Source organism: Abrus precatorius, unplaced genomic scaffold, assembly GCF_003935025.1.
Source record: "Abrus precatorius isolate BTA unplaced genomic scaffold, Abrus_2018 Scaffold6, whole genome shotgun sequence".
NCBI lineage: Eukaryota > Viridiplantae > Streptophyta > Magnoliopsida > Fabales > Fabaceae > Abrus > Abrus precatorius.
The window spans coordinates 4,699,628-4,706,621 of NW_020874406.1; positions in this window are offsets into that span (position 1 = coordinate 4,699,628).

The following is a 6,994-nucleotide window of genomic DNA, read 5'->3' on the forward strand; positions in this document are numbered from 1 at the left end:
ATAAAATGTCTTAACGTTGAAGAAAACATTGTATGACTTAAAACAAGTACTAAGAACATGGAATTGCCACATTGATGAAAGTTTGTTGTCAACATGAGTATGCCTTTTATGTTAAAACTTTTGATAATTGTGATATTTTATTTATTTGCCTTTATGTGATTGACTTTATCTCTATTGGTAATAATATAATTATATTTAAATATTTCAAGAAAGTTTATGTCTTATGAATTTGAGATAACAAATATGAGACTTATGTCCTACTACTTGGGATTAGAGGTTAAGCAAATGAAAAATGATATTTTTGTCTCACAAGAGGCATGCAAAAAAGATTTGAAAAGGTTTAAAATGTTTTACTCCAATCATGTGAGCACACCTATGGAAGGTGGGTTAAAATTGTAAAGTTTTATGATGGAGAGAAGATAGACCTCATTTTCTTCAAGAACCTACTCAAAAGTTTAAGGTAAGTGACAAGTATAATGTAACACCCCGAATTTTGTAATGGTATTTTATATATTAATATAAATTGTGAATTCTCATTTGAATGGGTATTTGATGAGTATGATGATATGAATGTATGTGTGATGACGTAAATATGTGTGAATGCGTGTGAGCGAATATATATATATGTGTATATATATATATGTATGTATTGATGAATCTATATTTTTACTGATATTTTAGCATAATTCTAACTCATTTGATAAGAAAAATATATAAAGAAAGTAGAAAAACTCAGAAAAAGAGAATGAATTGAAGTTTTCTTTCAATTTGTAGTTATCTTAGCAATTGTGGAATTTTTTCTTAGGAATTAAGTTTTTAATCTTGTTTTTGTAGGAATAACCTGAGTAAGGTTCATAAGAATGGAAGCATAATGAAAAGGAAGAGGAAAGTAGCAAGTCTAGACTCCAAAACACAAGAACAATGAAATGTAGGCTGGGCGTGATCACTATTGTCAGTGAAAGTGATCACTCCAGAGCTTAAAGAAGAAGTGAAGCCTAGGCGTTACCACTTTTGTCAGGAAAAGTGAGAGTTCCAGAGAAGTCTCAAACTCAGCATGCTCAGCGTTATCACTTTTATCATTAAAAGTGAGCGTTCCAGAGAGGCAAAATATCAGGAAAGCTCCGCGTAATCACTATTGTCATCGAAAGTGATCGTTTCAGAGAGCCTTCAACTTGGCGAGTTGCGTGTAGTCACTTTTATTCATAAGAGTGATAATGCGCAACTACTTGAGCTCTGCGGTGACACTTTTATCAGCAAGAGTGATAGTTCCAGAGAGCTCTCAATTCAGCAAAGTTGCGCGTGGCCACTTTTTCTCATAAAAGTGTTAACGCGCAACCAACTAACCTTCTGCGTAGCTACTATTTTTGAGGAAAGTGATAACGCGCAAATCTGAGAATCTTTATAAATACCAGAAGCGCTCAGATTTTCGGGGATTCAGTTTTATTTTTCCGTTTTTTTGTTAGATTGTCGTTGAGAGGGATTGAGAGAGAAGATTGGGGGTCAAGTCTTGAAGCTTCCACAAAGAGGAATCGGATTGGAGCTCTCGGCCATGGCTTCTTGGAGTTTTTCTTCTTCTTTTTCTTCTTTCTCTTTCTCTTCTCCCATGTTTGAGTAGTTTTCTTGTAGTTAGGGGTTTATGAAACTCGAATTGATGTATTGATTTGATTCTTGCTTTTGAAATTCGAGTATTTGGCTTAATTGAGTTGTTAATTCTGCACTTTTACATAATCCTTGAATGGAAATTTATTTGATTAACCTTAGAGGAACATTTGCCAATGGGAATTGGATTTTGATTCTCTGATCTGAATGAACAACCACAATTAGGGGTTTCTTAGGGATAAGTACACTTAATTCTGCAATCCTAATGTTCCAAGTCTTAATGCAACATGAAATTGAACTTCACCTAAGGGATTAGGGTGGTTTAGTTACTTGTTAGGATCAATGAGTTAAGGAATTAACCTTTGGCTATTAAAATGCGAAACTGATTGTTAATTAACCAAGTTCTTGAATTTTCAGAAGCATAATTGAATTAATATTGACATTCTTGTGAAGTAAATTCCTAACTACCTTTCAATCCATTTCTAATCTCACATTGCATTCATTGATCTATTTTCTGCACGTTCTTCTTTACTCTTAATTGCTTTGGTTTATTGCTTTTGTATGTTACAACTCTTCTCCTAAATTCATATGGCTCAAATGGTTACAATTTTGTGAATTGATACTTGAAATCCAAATTCCCTGTGGAGACGATATCTTGTTCTTAAAAATTACTCATTACTTACTGCAATACTAGTGCACTTGCTAGTGTTTAGATTGCAAACAACATGTATGTATGTATGTATAATTGTGGATGTTGATGGTGTATTGAGAGATTTGATATGTTTGGATTAATAGAAAATGTAGGCTAAGTGTATGCTGCAGGGACGTTCTCGCTATAGTGAGAAGGTCCTGGATATAGAGCACGAATCTATGATGTTTTCCCTGTAGCGAGAAGGTCTTGGGAGAAATGGGGTGATTCTGTTGCGTTTTTACTGTAGCAAGAGGTTCCTCGCTGTAACGAGAAGGCAACAAAGAGAGATGCATTTCTGGGTTGCAATCTCGCTATAGCGAGATTCTGTAGAAACCAAAGTGCAGTTTCCTCTGATATTTTTGCTATAGCGAGAGGGCGTGTCGCTGCAGTGAGAGATATGTCGTTGTGGTGAGAACATCGCGACCAAAGGGGTATTTGAAGGGTTTAAGGTTTGAGAAATTTATTTTCCATTTTTTCTTCGAAATCCCTTCAATTCTCTCAATTCAAAACCCTATTTCACCGATTAAATTGCCTCCAAAGCCATTTAGGAGTTAGATTGAAGATTGAAATCGTGTTTGGAATGCTTGGAGGTAAGTTCTATGGATTAGGGTTTCAGTTTTTCATCCCTTTATTTGATTTCTCGATTTCACATAAAGTTTTTTCTATATTTAGGATGAAAGTTTGTGTGGGGAGCACTTTCGTCGTAGATTTCATGTTGGGTCTTCAATTTGAGGTAAAGGAGACTTTACCCTATCTCTTTATGCCTAGAATTCGTTAGTATGGTTATGGTAGTGAATGTTAATGATTGAAATGTAGGAGGATGTATGCTTAATGAAAATGATTTGATTGTAGTGAGATTTCGATGGAAAGATTGTGTAGAATATAGTGTGATAGATGTTGAATAGTGTTTATGATGGAATGAATTGATTGACATGGATTGTGATGGAAAATGTTGTGTGTTTGAATACAATATGATTGATGTTGAATATGATGTGTGATGAGATGGTTGAACGCGTTGTGGGTGACTATGTGGTTGCATGCCATTGATTGATGCCGAATAATTTGAATGGTTGGAAATGTGATTGTGACAATGTTTAGAATGATTGGAAATTATGAATGGTTCAGTGATACACGAGGGCTGTGAAAGATAAGGATGGTAGAAATACCTTGGAAAAGAAAGGGTGGTGACACCAACAGTGAGCATGGGTGCACCACTGGCCACGCACTCTCCTCCTGACTTGGCCTCTGATTAACACCTTTGCTTAGAGGCTTAATACCGCACACGTTGTATTCATGGAGCGGGAGCTATCCAGCGACCATCCATAGTGTGAACTAAGTAAGTCATTGAGGTTGTGAGCATAAGGAAACTGTGATCACAGTGCCACAGTTAGCGTGGCTAGCGTGCAGTGAGTACACGTGGGTGTTGTATGATGATTGTTTGATGGTGCAGTGAGCGCACTTGTTTGTGAGTGAGAATGGAATTAGTACTTTGTATTTGTTAATGTATGATTTAAATTATGTTAGTAAATGTGTGGAATGAGTAAGGTGAGACTCTATGCTTGTATTTGTGTGTGTGATAGTGTAAAGTACTCACCCTTACATTTATTTTTTAGGTGACCAAGACGATCAACACTGGACTCAGTGAAGGGATGGATGAAACTGCTATAGGGCTTAAAAAGTTATTTTCTTTGAAAACTCTGATGTAATTGAACTAGCCCTATAGCAATGACTTGATATAAATTGTAATCCATCCTTATTTTGAAACACTTTCTTGAATTGTGTATTGAGAACTGTTTGAATGAATGATATTTTTAAGGCCTAATATTTTGTATGTAATTGGAGTTATAAGTCGTTTCATCAAAACTTTTACCTCTACTCACTTAAAAGTTGCAAAAAGAAAAGAAAAGAAAAGAAAAGAAAAGAAAAGAAAATTTGTTATTTAAAAGGTAAAATTAATTTTGAATTATTTTTATTCGTAATGTCTTCAAACTTGTAATATTGTCAGTGTTTTTGTGAGTAATATTGATGATAGAAAGAGCACTAATGATTCATGTTTTTTCGTGGCTGATTGTGTTTTCACTTGGAGTTCTAGAAAACAACCTATTGTCACACTTTATATTTGTGAGACTAAGTATGTTATTGCAACCTTTTGCACATGTCATGCTATTTGACTTAAAAGATTGTTGACGAAAATTTGATTAAATCAAAAGGAGAGTATCAAAATTCACATCGATAATATATATATATATATACGTGTTGCCAAAAATATAGTGTTACTTGAATGAAGTACGCATATAGATCTAATATATATCATTTCATTAGAGAATACATTACTAATTAAAAAAGTAAAATTAATTTATGTGAAGACTCAAAATCAAATTACGAATTATTTTATCAACTTACTCAAATTTGAAGATTTCAAAAGGTTGAGAGCAAGACTTGGAGTGTCAAAAGAATTTTTAAAAATTTTAATTCAGGAAAAATATTAGAAATAATAATAAAAAAATGTTACATAAATTACAAAAATAAAATATTGTAGTAAATGTAAATCAGTATGAGTTAAAAATCATAGTTCCTTAAGAAGGACAATTAATTTTTTGTTTCTAATCCCTTGATATTCAGTGATATGATAGGCCAACTATTTGATATAAAGTCATTATACTACTTTTATAAATATAGAATTATATTATAAATATAAAATTATACTCATTTATTTAATATGATAAATAAATAATAAAATCTTCATAGTATTATTCTTGTCGTTCTACCTCTAACAATGTACAATATTGTACCTAAGCACTCCAATAAACTGACTTCTAGTCAGAAGTTCACTTGAAACGTTCATATCTGCAATGACTTCTTTTCAATCTCACAGTGACTTCTAAGATCTTCCCTTAGCGAGGATGAGTTGAGTTGCTGAACATAGAGAGTTATATTACGTTCAATTTGCCGAGAAAGAAGACAGTACTTAAGAAAAATGAAATCAATTCTTGCCATCAATCCCACTCAGAGTTAGTTATTTCATAAATTTGGTTTGTATACAAATGTCAGGGTCATCTTCTGTTTGGTTATTCTAAGGACTATGTTTCCTTTGTTTTAAAAAGAGTATGTTGAATCGTTTAATTGTGATATATGTCAATTTTCCATTAGATTTCATTCATTCTGATGTGTGAGAAGTGAGAACCTGTTATTTCTAATATCTTTGGTGCGAAGAGTTTGTTTGCACTGAACTTTTGAATTCGTTATGCTAACCTTTACCTCATTCTTTCCCTTGCCATTTTTTATGGATTTTTTTTTTTTAACACGTTTTTCATTTTTGAAGATTGATGTGTCCATTAAACGAATGAAGATTTAACACTTCTAGAAGATGCTTTTTGAATGTTTCTTGTATTAAATTTTTTAAAAAGATTTTGTTCTCGTTATAAACTGTGTACTTCTCATTCTCTGCATGAGTGGGTAATAGTACTTATGGATGACTTGTTCTTGTCAAATAGATATTGGGTACACCTTCCTGCCATGTGTGCTTGCTGACCTAAGTAATGCTCCACAATACTTGCTCATGGACTCCAAATCCATGGATAGGGGTTGCATATTAGCTAGACATATGGGTTCTGTAATCCTTCCTAAAGGTGCTTCTGGAGGGGATGCGTCTCTTGCTTCTGCAAGAAAATGAAAAGCAAAAGGTACAAATGCAAAACTTTTAACTTTCTTTGTCCATATTATTTTTTTTATTGGATCAGCAAGAACAATTATATTGCTTGTTGACATTTTAGGTTTCTTCCCCTCAGAACACAAAACAGTCGAACCAAAACTGTTTATAGAACTGTTGTTTCATTATGTGAGACAGGATAATATTTTCTTGTAGCCACTTATAATTTTTGTGGAAGAAAATGAAACCATTCTGGATGATACTGCAGATAACTTGATCTTGAAGTGGTAGGCGGTTTTTCCTTGTGTACATTTGTCATTTAAGAAGCTGATAACAGATAGGAACTTTATCTATCTGAATCAAAATCCAAAGAAATAAGTTGGCAACTTTTCTACTTATTTATTATATTTGCAATTTTCTCACTGAGGAATGTAATGGGTTTAGACTAAAAAGAAAAATTGTAAAATAATAGAGGTGCCATCTGAGCATTACTTCATTTTTCTTCTATTGCTATTGAAATGAGAGCATTTTGGTTGATAAATTACCAACTTTGCAGCTGTATGTCTCAAGCTATTAGGAAACCGTCCTAGTTACTGCAGCCCACAAGGCCAGGATAGATCCATTTTCACTTACACGAGATGAAACTCTCAACATCGGATGCGCTTCTTTTATGCAAGTTAATGGTCACTCCTTCAAGAGAAGGTTATTTTCTGATTAACATTTTAGAATTGATGATAATTAATCGTCGTCGTCGTCATCGTCATCATCATTATTATTATTAAGCATTGGATGAGAAATAGTGTATATAGCCTTCTGAATTGTCTATTTGATTTAAATATGTTTTTTTATTCTTGTAGAGTTCTTATTTATTTTATGTTTTGGTTCCTACAATATTAGTAACTTTGGTCTTGGTAACTCGCAGAAATGTAGTGACAAATTGTTAGTGGTTGGAACCTAAAACAAAATCTATGAAGACTAAACCAATCCTTTTAAAGTATAGAAACCATTATCCAATTTAAAGTAAATTATAGACACTGATATTATGATTGAACCTT